Source organism: Canis aureus, chromosome 7 (assembly GCF_053574225.1).
Source record: "Canis aureus isolate CA01 chromosome 7, VMU_Caureus_v.1.0, whole genome shotgun sequence".
In the NCBI taxonomy this organism is placed as follows: Eukaryota; Metazoa; Chordata; class Mammalia; order Carnivora; family Canidae; genus Canis; species Canis aureus.
Genome location: NC_135617.1, coordinates 2,217,384 through 2,230,129, shown reverse-complemented (window position 1 = coordinate 2,230,129; position 12,746 = coordinate 2,217,384). Strand labels below are relative to the sequence as shown.

General features: G+C 43.2%; 1 protein-coding gene across 7 annotated transcripts in view; it reads right to left on the bottom strand.

Annotated features, from left to right (window-relative positions):
* The window catches only part of HS3ST5 (heparan sulfate-glucosamine 3-sulfotransferase 5), a 254,478-nt gene that overhangs the window by 157,912 nt on the left and 83,820 nt on the right, over positions 1–12,746 (bottom strand). The window contains exon 1 of one of the 7 annotated variants that reach the window (XM_077902707.1): positions 9,247–9,305. The exons of the other annotated variants lie outside the window; for them this stretch is intronic. The gene's annotated coding sequence lies outside the window, so the exon portion shown is untranslated. Of the gene's footprint in view, positions 1–9,246; positions 9,306–12,746 lie in introns of those variants that run through there. 7 annotated transcript variants of the gene reach the window in all.

Sequence of the window (12,746 nt, the reverse complement as noted above, 5' to 3'; positions counted from 1 at the left end):
AGTCCCAGGATCCCAGGATCCCAGGATCCCAGGATCGAGTCCCACATCGGGCTCCCCGCAGGTATCCTGCTTCTCCCTCTGCTTGTGTCTCTGCCTCTCTCTCTCTCTCTGGGTCTCTCACGAATAAATAAATAAAATCTTAAAAAAAAAATAGCCTCATGTTTTAAAAACCCAACATTCAGCAGAGTGTTTAGCACCTAGTAGGCACCCAGTAAATATTTGTTGAATGAACAGCTGCCTCACAATATCTCTTGAACCGTGAGCCACACTATGTTATTTTTTCTTATATATTTTATTTTCTGTGTTACTTATAAGTACATTGACAATAAAGAAGTGTCATATTTCTCTGTAACCTATAGCAGAATGCTATGTGAGTAAGAGGGGTTCAGCAGGTATTCAATTATTTTGCTGTTGATATTTCTACTCTGATTTCCTTTTTAAAAGGTTGAAGTTCATTCTCTCACACAATGGATAGTTATCACCTGTCTAGAAGGTCAAAAATGAATAAGGGGAAATTTATTAAGTGCAAACAATGGAAGTAAAAAAAATAGAAAACTTGTTTCTGATCACAATTCTAAGGCATTTTCACAGATTAATTAAAAAGGAGCTGATCTTCTGCATCTCATGGAAAAGCGTCACGTCAGCCCTGAGTTATGTGGACAAGCACTCAAACATCATGTTTGTAATTTTCACTGTCATTTTTTCTGGATATTTTATATTTTTCTTTAGAAATCTTTACCTTTGAAAAACGTAAGCAAAACTCCAATACTTTAAAATAACTAACAGCTGAAGTCTTTTTGGGTAGAGACTGATTTTGGAAAATAGTTACCCCAAGTATACATTAATTGTTAGTTATTGGATATTTACCCGAAAGGACAAAAAGAATTTCTGAGATTCAAAGGTAGGTATGAAATTTTAGCCTACGCCATAAACTGATATTATCTAAAATAAGAGAAATATGTCTGAGGGGAGCCTGCAGCGAGAACACACATGAGCAACCCGAAAGCAACAAACAGGAGGACACAGGGGTCCATGCTCGTCAAAGGCTTCGGACTATTAGCTGTGGCCAGATAATGTTGTCCAGGTTGGGGAATGATAAACAGAATCAGGATTGAGAAGATCTAGAAGGAGGAAAGGCCAAGAAATGCAGAAGTAGACAATGCAAATGCTCTGCCTGAAAAAACTCTCGAGTAGGCTTAACCTTCTGTTTCTGAAAAATTAGTTGAAGTTTGCCCAAGGGATATTTATACACGAGATAATTGCCTTTGGGTTTCTATAGGCCTGTTGTTCAGTTATAAATATCTTCTAGTTTTCTCAGGGTATTGAATCTGTTACGGAGTTTGTAAAAATTAAGAAGAAAAAAAAAAACGGCAAGAAATTTTTTAAAAAAGGAAAGTTTGTTCAAGAAACGCATTTTGAGAATGACTACAAATAGTTGTCCTAAAAATAAGGGAGCAGGGTATTGTACAATTTTTCCCTACGGTATTAAAAGATATTTTAGGAAACCAGTGATTCATGATTTAATAGTTAACTGCTCTTCAAGCAAAATAAGAAATTGTACCAGGATATAGACATGATTTCTTTCTTTCTTTCTTTTTTTTTTTTCTTTCTTTCATATTCTTTTTTCCCCCTAAGTTCCAAGGGACAGGCTGAGGTGGCACTGTTCATTTTGCTCTTTAATAAATAAAAGATAAGCTTAACTACATGATGGAGGGACAGATTCTTAAGCTCTTCCTCTTCACACAGGCCTCTTTGCTGGATGAGGGAAAATGATTTTCAACTGCAAAGGAGTTCACTTGTGAAACATTTCCATTTTATTTGTTAATTTCTTTATTGACTGACGAGATTAGATTTGTCCTTTTGCATGAAAATGGATACATGTTCTAAGATTAGAGTACGAGCCTTTTGTATTTCTTTAAAAATCAGTTCTGTTCAGAGTACGAGACTGCCAACGGATGTCATTGTCTCTCTATAGTGCTGTCATATAATTTTAAAAAACGCATGGAATAAAGATGTTTATTAGAGTGCTGCTAAAAAAAAAAAAAAAACAACCAAACCGCGCCTGCCCGTTTATGTGTACTTTGTGTAGGCTTTCCTCTCCATCTTGCATAAAAATCCAAGAAGTTTTATTGGCCTACCTCTAGCTCGAAGATTGGAACACCCTAGAACAGCAATGAAAATTAAACAAGTAAAAGCCTCGAACAAGACGGCCGTGGTTACCCCGAGATGCTCCAACTTCTGTGCTGTTCTCAGGAAGAGGGACTCAAGACTTTGGGGACTCCCTCCCAATCCTCCATCAAGGAGATCTGGAAATAACATCATCATAAGGAGGCAGGAGTGGGATGTGATTAGAGAAGCTAAAATTATATTACACTGGGGAGAGGATGGCTGGATGACCGTAGTTAAAATGTTTTCTTTTTGAGAAGATCCGTCTCCCGTAAAACAACTGGCACACAGCGTCCCAGAATTCCGCGGAACACGGTCGGGGCCCCACTAGCTTTGAGAGTAAAGGAGAGAAAGCAGGAGCCAGAGGTTGCCAGGGCTGACCCGGAGGTCACGTTCCGATCTCCCTGTAGCCGCAGACGTCATTTACTTAGAAGAGTCCTCAGATCGCCTGGGGCCCGAGAGGCACATCGCTCGTGACCGCCCACGTCTAGCGGCCGGGCCCCCGCGACGGCCTGGGGGGAGGACGCCCCTATGCTGGACAGAGTAGCGGAGGGGCCGCAGCGGTGCATCGGCCTCCTGGCTCAGGTAGCTCAGGCCCTTGGAAGTCTGGCCAGAAGGAAGGCATCCCCCCGAGTCTGGCTCCCAGGCTGGTCCTGCAGGACCTCAGCTCCGGAGGAGTGTGGGGACGGCCACAAGCGCATCAGGGCCCCGCGACACGCTGCCATCTGTCCTGCTCTTCCTAACACACTGGTCTTTACTCTGTGGTTCTGCAAGGGCATTTTTTTTCCACGTCCTCTAAAAAAAAGGGATCATTAAAAAAAAAAAAAAAACAAACCTGCTATTCTTGAGTTCCTCGCACTACAGTGACGGTTGCTACAAATCCTACACGATTCACAAAAGATCCTTAGAGACGCGCATGTTCAGTCCGATACCGGAGACCGACAAGAGGTTGAGACTAGTGTGACCGCACCTGCTCTGCTCATCATGTGTGGGGCACCTTTGTACTTACAAGTGCTTCCTCAGTCCAGTGTTTATTCTTCACTCCCTCCTACTTTAAGCTGTAATTGTTGATTTATCTGTGCTCATTAATAAGAGTTGAGGGCACGGACTATGCCGTCAACATTCTTCGGCCCCCGTAGACTGTCTGGCTTACGGCAGATGCTGGATGCATGATGATGATCGCTGCACATGAGATTTTGCATGAGTGCAAAAGAGAAAAATGTCTCCAGCCTTTATCTACTATCATTTTCATTTATTTCTGGAACTGGCAAGACAGGAGATTTGCATTACCTCTGAGCAGAGGCACGATGCAGTCAGATATGCTTTTCCATCTCTCCGCAAGATAAAATAGATGCCACGCAACAATTGGTGCTGCGATTTTATGCTGAATTGAAATATTTTAGACTTTGATGGGCTCAACAGATATATCCATACAGAAAAGATAGATGTCAAAGAACAGGAAAATGTTTGACTATCTCTCTCTTAACACTGCTAACTGTGAGCCATGTTACCAGGGCTGTTTTCTTGGGGTGTTCCTTAGGAAGTGAATTACGTCTACTTTATATGATGCATTTAAAAATGGGTCTACCTGCGCTGAAACGATTTGAGATGTCTTCCGGCCTGTGAAAAATGAAAGTTATAAATGTGTTCTGAAAATTCCTCACAACAATCAAAGACTGGCTTATTTGGGGTGGAAGGCAAGGTCGGTGACATTGAGAAATGTAGGAAATTCATGTGTTGATTTATGCTACTGCACAGCACGGTGGGTTTTTTTTTTTTTTTTTCTCAAGTGTAGTTGATGAAAAAGAAAAAAAAAACTAAGAAGCATGATTCCTCCCGTTAATGTTCTCAAGGGAAAGTTCAAACAAGTCCAAACTAAACAAGATATTAGTGCTGGATTGTTACGGAAATTGCTCTGAAATGGGGCTAGATCATGTGGCTTCTAATTCAGGCTCTGATGGCCTGAGATACATAGTTCCTACCCAAAGGGTTCTTTTCTTTTTAAGATTTTACGTATTTATTTATTCCTGAGAGACACAAAGAGAGGCAGAGACACAGGCAGAGGGAGAAGCAGGCTCCATGCAGGGAGCCCGACGTGGGACTCGATCCCGGGTCTCCAGGGTCACGCTCTGAGCCCCATGGAGACGCTCAACCACTGAGCCACCCGGGCGTCCCTACCCAAAGGTTTTTATTTTGTCTATCCACATGGAAAGAAATCTGACCAAACGAGGGGTTGCTCTAGATTTTCAACTAACACCCTGCATGCAAATCAGATAAAATACTAATTAACAAGGAGGGTAGTTATAGGAAAGAGAAGTAGAGACACAAAACACAAGTGCTGTCAGAAAATAAACTTTCTAATACTGTACCTGCTTATCACAGAATCCACATACATATAGGATTATACATAGACTTTTAGAATCCCAAGCTTTTTATAATTCTTCTACTTTGAGCATATCTTAGCAACTACGAAAGGATAATCATGACAGAGGAAACAAAGTTCACTGCTACAGAAACACTGAGGATCGGTCTCATTACAGGAGACAAATCTATTCCAAGGAAGAGGATGCTTGATGATGGTTTACTGGATGAGTCAAACTCCCCCATGTCCTAAATGGAGACCTTCTGGAAAACGCTAACGGCTCGCCGCTGCTAAAAGATCGAGAACGTCTCCGACCCTAGTCTTAGAACGGGCACCGGGTCTCATCAGGGAGAGGGGCCTACGGGGGAAGTAATAGGGCAGCTGGATCACAGCTCCAGCTCCGCTCGTCTGCGCTTCTCAGGCCACAGGCACGAAGCTGGAGTTAGGGTCTGAAACCAGGAGAGGAGAACCACGGCTGGTTTGCCCCCTACACCCGGCCCTGGCCTCTACTTCGGCAGCTGGTGGGACTCCTCCGTGTCTTTGAGAAATGACAGCGGGGACAGACTACTGACGGTCGTACCTGAGAGGCTGTCCTATTCTTAGAGCCTCCTTTCTGGGTGTAGGGGTTTATTTATTTATTTTTTTTTAAAGATTTTATTTATTTATTCATGATAGACACAGAGAGAGAGGCAGAGACACAGGCAGAGAGAGAAGCAGGCTCCATGCACCGGGAGCCTGACGTGGGATTCGATCCCGGGTCTCCAGGATCGCGCCCTGGGTCAAAGGCAGGCCCTAAACCACTGCGCCACCCAGGGATCCCGGTGTAGGGGTTTAATATGCAGAAAAAAAAAAGTAAAACCATAGTCACTAAAACTGACTTAGGTAGACAGCAGGCACTTGTCCACCCAATAGTTCGGGGGCGCCTTTGCCAAAGCCCCGAGGATATAAAGATTCTCAGATGATCTGCAAGTGCACAACCTTGTTCATTGGCTTCTTTGAATGGTTTCCAGTCAATTCTCAAGCTTTTACACACAGACAGGCATCTTCCTTACTCCCCATGCCACCAGCAACTCTTTCCTTTTAATAAATTTATTTTTTATTGGTGTTCAATTTGCCAACATATAGAATATCACCCAGTGCTCATCCCGTCAAGTGCCCCCCTCAGTGCCCGTCACCCAGTCACCCCCACCCCCCGCCCACCTCCCGTTCCACCCCCCCCCAGTTCGTTTCCCAGAGTTAGGAGTCTCTCATGTGCTGTCTCCCTCTCTGATATTTCCCACTCATTTTTTTTTTTTAACTCTTTACTAAAGTGACGTTGGGAGCTGCCCAGTGGAACTTCCTCCATTCCCTGTGCTTGAATTAGTGGCTTCCTAGTCTTTCACTCTAATCAAAGCCCTGCACGCTTCCCGACCTGGGGGAGGACAAGCTTTCCACCTCATGGTGTACAACTCCTTACGGCTGCCTTTTTTTTTTTTTTCATTCATTAACCCCCAAATTCATAAATCACTAATTTGTCATCAAAGTTTGCTAAGCTTGGCTCTTTTCAATTTATTTTTAATTCCCATCTGAGAATGTCTCAATGAGAGGAAAGGACCCAAAATATTTCAATGTTAAAAGCAAAGAATGTCAGGTGTGGGGGTGATTGGGAAGAGGATATATCTGGTAGACGTTCACTGGTGGTGGAAAATAGTTCTTGGAATTATTGAAATCATCCTTTGTCACTAAACATAAGACAATGTTGTTGTTCTGATTTAAATGCTTCCTGAAAAATGGGAGTAGACTCACAAATATATTTTTGTAATTTAAAGTGTAAAAAAAAAAAAAAAAAGCCCACCATGTAATCTGGACTCCCTTCTCTATGTAATTATAGTCATTTTCTAAAGTGTCTGGTATGAAAACACAGACCATACTGTAGTTTTCAGTAATATCTTATGAAAAGAGCATCTCAGAGCTTAAAATCCAGTGCGCTGTTCTCCATGCGGCGTCACCCCAAACTACCTACGACGTTGGCTCTTTGGATGCAAGTAGGGGTCACATCACGACGGAAGCCAAAGGTGGCCTGGAACGCCCTAGAGCATCGCTCCAGCACCGTCCCCGGACCTGCCGTGTTGCCAGAGTAACAGAGGAGAGTGAGGGCATCTGCCCGACTGGTTTTGATATCAGTGGATTAGACAATCAAAGCCATGCATCACCACCGAAGAGACATGTACTAAGCAGAGGTGGATTAAAAAACAGAAAAGACATCACGAGGTGCCTCACGGCCTTTAAGAGAGACCTCTCTCAGTTCTTTAAGCTATGCCTAAATATTTAAAGCAACACCAGATTGTTTTAGACGACAAGGAAAATATCTGATCTCCCTATTCTTGCCAGGCCCTGTATCTCTAACCTCCAAAGACAATAACTGCTTTCTAAAAATCACCCATTTTGAGAAATCTTGCTTGGACAGTTTAGTGTGGAAAAGTCAAAATGTTCTTTTAGGCAGTTATATGCTTAATCGGGTCAAGAACAGATAAACATTGTTAATGTTTCCCTTTTTTTTCTTCTCATTTTCTCCATGCTTTGCCTCTGTTATTTCTTGTACTACCTCTGAAGCAATATTTTCCTTCTTATCTACTTTTATTATACATTCTCTCTACAACCATCCAGGGTTTCTTTTTTTTATTAATTTTTTTAAAGCAGATATCCTCCAAGAAAGATAACTTTTCCATTCAACTTTTCTATCATGAAGGATTCTCAGGTCTTATCAGGTAAAGTCATAATGTGGAAATTTATCCACCTAGTAATAAGATCTCAGGTAATATCCCTTCACTATATTGATTTTGCAAAATGCCACAATTTTTTTTTTCTTTTTTTTTGGCCAGACTTCAAAGTGCAGTGATGGCTCTGCATAGGCGATTTTGAGAAGGCGTGTTAAGATGTCTCCGACTAAACGAGGCTAGGGAGATCATATGGGCATGTGAAATAGAGAACTGCTGCAATAAGGAAAGAATTGCCACATCGTGGCATGACCACATCCAAGGGGTATACACATAGTCATTTTCCCAAAAAAGTCAGTTAAAAATGTGTACTTCTCAGAAGGACATAAAATGACTAAATAATCTAGATTAATTCTCCTTTCTAGATTGTAACATCCATCAGCACCAAGGTCAACATATAGTCTGTAGCTTTATTATCACTTACAGCTTTAGTACTTGAAATGTGACTAGTCCAAAGTGGGATGTGCTTCAAGTAAAAAGTACCCACTGGATTTTAAAGATTCAGTGGAAAAAGAAAAGAATATAAAATATCTTAAGAACTTCAACATTGATTACATGCCAAAATAATAATATTGGATAATATTGGATAATACTATCATATCCATATTTGGATAATATTGGATATATTTGAAACACATTATTGAATATATGTTTGCCTGTTTATTCTTACCTTTTTATTTTTATTTTTTTAAGATTTTTGTTTATTTATTCATGAGCGACACAGAGAGAGAGGCAGAGACACAAGTAGAGGGAGAAGCAGGCTCCATGCAGGGAGCCCGATGTGGGACTCGATCCTGGGACCCTGGGGTCACGTCCTGAGCCAAAGGTAGACGCTCAACCACTGAGCCACCCGGGTGTCCCATATTCTTACCTTTTTTAAAGGTGGCTACTAGAAAATTGGTTCACAATGTATTTCTACTACGCAGTACTTGTCTAAAGAACTGCGCATTATGTGTTAAATGAACAATGGGCAAACGCATATTTGAATGAACGAAAGGGGCCTCCATCTAGAGCTAACACTACTTCACTTCTGATAGAATGACTTTCAAGAAAAATAGGTCAACAACTGCGGTAGACTTTACCGAGGTCACCAACTCCCCACCTCTTCCAGCATCTATGTGCCCTGCCACGTGTCTTTGTAATCTCTCCTGATAAGGACACAGAATGTCTTCTACTCCTTTTCTACTCCTCCTCTCCTGTGGGTTTGGTCATGTGTCTTGTTTTGATCAATGAAACATTAGAGACCCAAGGCTTGAACAATGCTGGCACTATTGACTCTGCTCTCCGGTGCTTCTGCTAGTGTCGTGGGACCTTGCCCAGGGAGAAAGACGGGAGACGTGCAGAACAGAACCAAGCTGCCCCAGTAGAGCCCAGGCCAATCCCCGGCTGATTCCCAGCCCCATGAGCAAGCAGCAGAGATCATCACAGCTACCAGCGCAGCACGGCCTACGTCCGCCAACTCCAGATGACCCAGAGAACCGTGTGCTACGTACGTGCTTATTTTTGTACGCTGCCAAGATGTTGTGGTTCTTACCCAGCCTCTTCTGAGATACCCCCTGCTACAGAAGGGCAACCTTCCTAACCGAGCTTTCATTTTTTAATGTGACAAATCACACTGGAAACCTTAAGGCACACATGAAAACCTGCCCCTCTCCAACCTCTCAGATAAAATATATTTGGCCATGATGGCAAGTATGAGAACTAGAGAAGATTTCTACAAGGAGCTGGATAAGTTCATCCCAGAGGTATAACTCACTGGGCATCAGGGAGAGTTTTAGGGCAAGCATCAGCAAGAATGTTAGAACTTAAATGGAATTAGCACAACATGATTCTTATTTTTCCAAGCAAATGGTGGATTTGTTTAAAAGGCCCCTCCTATGGTTGTTCCTAGGTCTTTTGCTATTGGGGAAAAGCTGTTAATACATGAATATTCCCAGATTATTATTATTTTTTTTATCTCACTGCTTGTTGAAGATGGTACAGGCTGTCCACGCAAATCACCCCATACCCTCCCCTCAACATGCTCCCGAGAAGGTCCCACTAGGGCCTGGTGGGTTCTTTGGGCTTCTGTGATGCTCAGTAAGAATGTTGACAATGACAGAGAACTGGAATTATGGCTAGAAAAGTAGAAAGGTAAGATTAGGAGAATTGTGTCTTCTTTTAAAAGACAAAATGCAGAAGATCTGGGATGGTAGAGGGTTTGTGAAGAAGTTTTAAACGAGAGGACTCAGAAACAGTGAAGTCCTAAGGGATCATGGTTGGAAAAGGAAGGAGGAGGGCACCTGGGTGACTCAGTGGTTGAGCATCTGCCTTTGGTTCAGGTCATGACCCCGGGGTCCCGGGATCGAGTCCCACATGGGGCTCCCTGCATGGAGCCTGCTTCTCCCTCTGCCTGGGTCTCTGCCTCTCTCTCTGTCTCTCTCTCTCTCTCTCTCTCTCTGGGTCTCTCATGAACAAATAAATAAAATCTTAAAAAAGAAAAAGAAAAACACAAAGAGAACAAAAACACAAAAATCACCAACAACCCTGAATTAAAAAGTAAACTCCGATCTTCTACTACAACCCGCGTTCACGTACTGGGGTCGCGGGACAGGAACCATCCCGGCACATAGGATTCAACGACAATCCCTTTTCTGATTTCCGTTTCCCTCTAATCAGCGTTCCCAACTAGAAGCCACGCTCATCCACGTGTTCTATTCCTTTTCCGTCGTCTCCATCCCGGAACTGGCGATCCACTCAGCTGCGGGTTATTGTTTCTCATCCTGGCAAACCCCGCCCCGAGGTCTCAGCTCTGCTGTGGCTTGTCCCGTGGCCAAACGGGCTTCTCCCGCGGTCGAGACTTGGACACGCGAGGCCCGAGGCGGGTGCGCTCACCGGTCGTGGCCTGGGCTCGAACCGGGACGACCGGGCACTCAGGCCAGGACGCTGCACCCAGGGGCCACTACCGAGTAGGCCGTTTTCCACTGGTTCCTTAGTGACCGAAACAAAACTACGGATCTTCATGAGAAATGAGAGACAGGTAAACCGAGGAGGGACACATTTTTAAAAAGTAGACAATGAACTTGAGGTCTACGCGGAGCCTGAGGAAGGAGTGACAGACGAGTATGACCTTGAAGAAAGCACGAAAGCTTCTACCGACGGTTGGTAACACACAGACCTGGGGATTTCAAAACATCGGAGCAGATTTTGTCGAGAAACTCCCATGTTTAAAAGTTTGATAGTCGGAAATAAACTTAAGAAACTCCTTGGGGTAAGCACCTTGTTTTCCAGTCATTATTCAGTTTTTTCTAGTGCCCTTGAACACTGTTTCCTCCCATATTTGCAATTCTCTCCTTTAATATCTGCATTTTTTTCAGTTTCATATGCTGGACTGCTTAGCCCGTGAAAACAAAGAGTTAGGAACTTTAATTTTATTTGTTTTCGAAGTCCATGAAAAATCACGTTACTAACTGAATTTAAAAGCCTAGCCTTGGGGCACCTGGACGGTTCGGCTGGAGGAGAGTGCAGCCCATCCGGGGTCATGTGTTGTGAGCACCGCGTCGGCATAGAGTTTACTTAAATAAAAAATAACCCCAAAGACTAAAAGCCTAAGCTTGTTTTATTCACAACCGTATAAGAAGTAGTCACAACGGGTTTCATCAATCACACCTTTGTAGAGATGCTGACCGTTTGGGGGGAAGCAGATGTCCAGTGAAGAGCTGAAGATGAAAGAACTACTAATCTTTGATTGGAACACCAATGCAATATTGGTACAAAATATGAAATATTGCTGTAAAAGCTGCATCTCTGCATAAGAAAGCAAGCGCTAATGTTCGTTATAGAAAGTTCTGTTCAGGGATCCCTGGGTGGCGCAGCGGTTTGGCGCCTGCCTTTGGCCCAGGGTGCGATCCTGGAGACCCGGGATCGAATCCCACGTCGGGCTCCCGGTGCATGGAGCCTGCTTCTCCCTCTGCCTGTGTCTCTGCCTCTCTCTCTCTCTCTGTGTGTGACTATCATAAATAAATAAAATTAAAAAATAAAAATTAAAATAAAAAAAAAAAAAGAAAGTTCTGTTCACTTTTCAAGATTCACCCAGCAAGGGCAGCCTGGGTGGCTCAGCGATTTAGCGCCGCCTTCAGCCCAGGGTGTGACCCCGGGGTCCTGGGATCGAGTCCCCCGTCGGGCTCCCTGCACGGAGCCTGCTTCTTCCTCTGCCTGTGTCTCTGCCTCTCTGTGTGTCTCTCATGAATAAATAAATAAAATCTTTAAAAAAAAAAAAAAAAAAGATTCACCCAGCAAATAATCCAGGTATTTACGAGACAGCCTGAAAAGACTGTATGGTCACTAGACTGCTGTGCACCACTTCATCTGGCTGATGGTTCATGCACTCATCAAATATTTATTGAACACCTGCTATGGGGCCAGGAAGGCTGTAGAGATTCTACTAAGGAAAACCAGACAAAGGCTGTTTTTTCATGAAGCTAACATCTAATGATTCAGACAATTTAAAAATGTGTCGGGGCATGTGGCCGGCTCAGCAAGAGCACGTGACTCTTGATTTTGGGGCTGTGGGTTCGAGCCCCATGTTGGGTGTAGAGATGACCTAAATAAGCTTAAACTTAAAAAAAAAAAAAAAAGCTTTAAAAAGAGGCAAGTTTGTAGGAAAATAAAAACTGAAATAACTGAAAAACAATGACAATCCTTACTTTCCACGGTTCCGACGTGCACAAATTCCAATTACTATGGTACCGTGTGCAAAGCAAGGATCGCCTGCCTGTCGCATATCATCAGCTGTTTCCATCCCAAAAGCAGAATTTTTAAGCCTAAGGTAATGTTTATTTGATCTTACATCTACTCTGACTTGTTTTTCAACGTTTTTTTGTGTGTGTCTATGCTACGTGGGCCCATCTGTGATACTTTTGGTGGATAGCAAAGGATAGCAAGAGGGCCGCCCAGCTTCTCAGAGTCTTGTCAAGACTGGCCCATTTAATCAGTGAGATACAGGAGATAATCTCCTTGTGATTTACTCTTTACAAATGTATTACATACCAAAGAAAGTCAACTTTCACAAATTCACTGCCTGTGTCTATGCTTTTTTTTTTTTAAATACTCTTTTAGCCCATACATGCTAATCAATAATTAACCGTTGAGGCCCAAGGGAAGCTCTTACACGTTTTCCTTCTAGAAACCATCTATTACTTGTACTTTCATCGTCTCAACAAATGCCTTTATTCAATCAGGCATTCACAGTTACAAGAAATAATTGTTTGGAGTGGCGATTGAGGTATAAAGCAGAAACAGAAGTCCTTGTCACTCCTTAAATACAATCTTGTTACTCCACCCCTTAGAGCTCCGTTCTGGTGGGGGGGGCGGGGGCACCGTGAAGTCCATGAATGCTCCCTTCAGGACTAAGGTATGCATTCCCCCAACTTGTAAGAGTGCTGACACAGGCAGCTCAGGGCGGCGGCGCTCCTCTCCTGGCA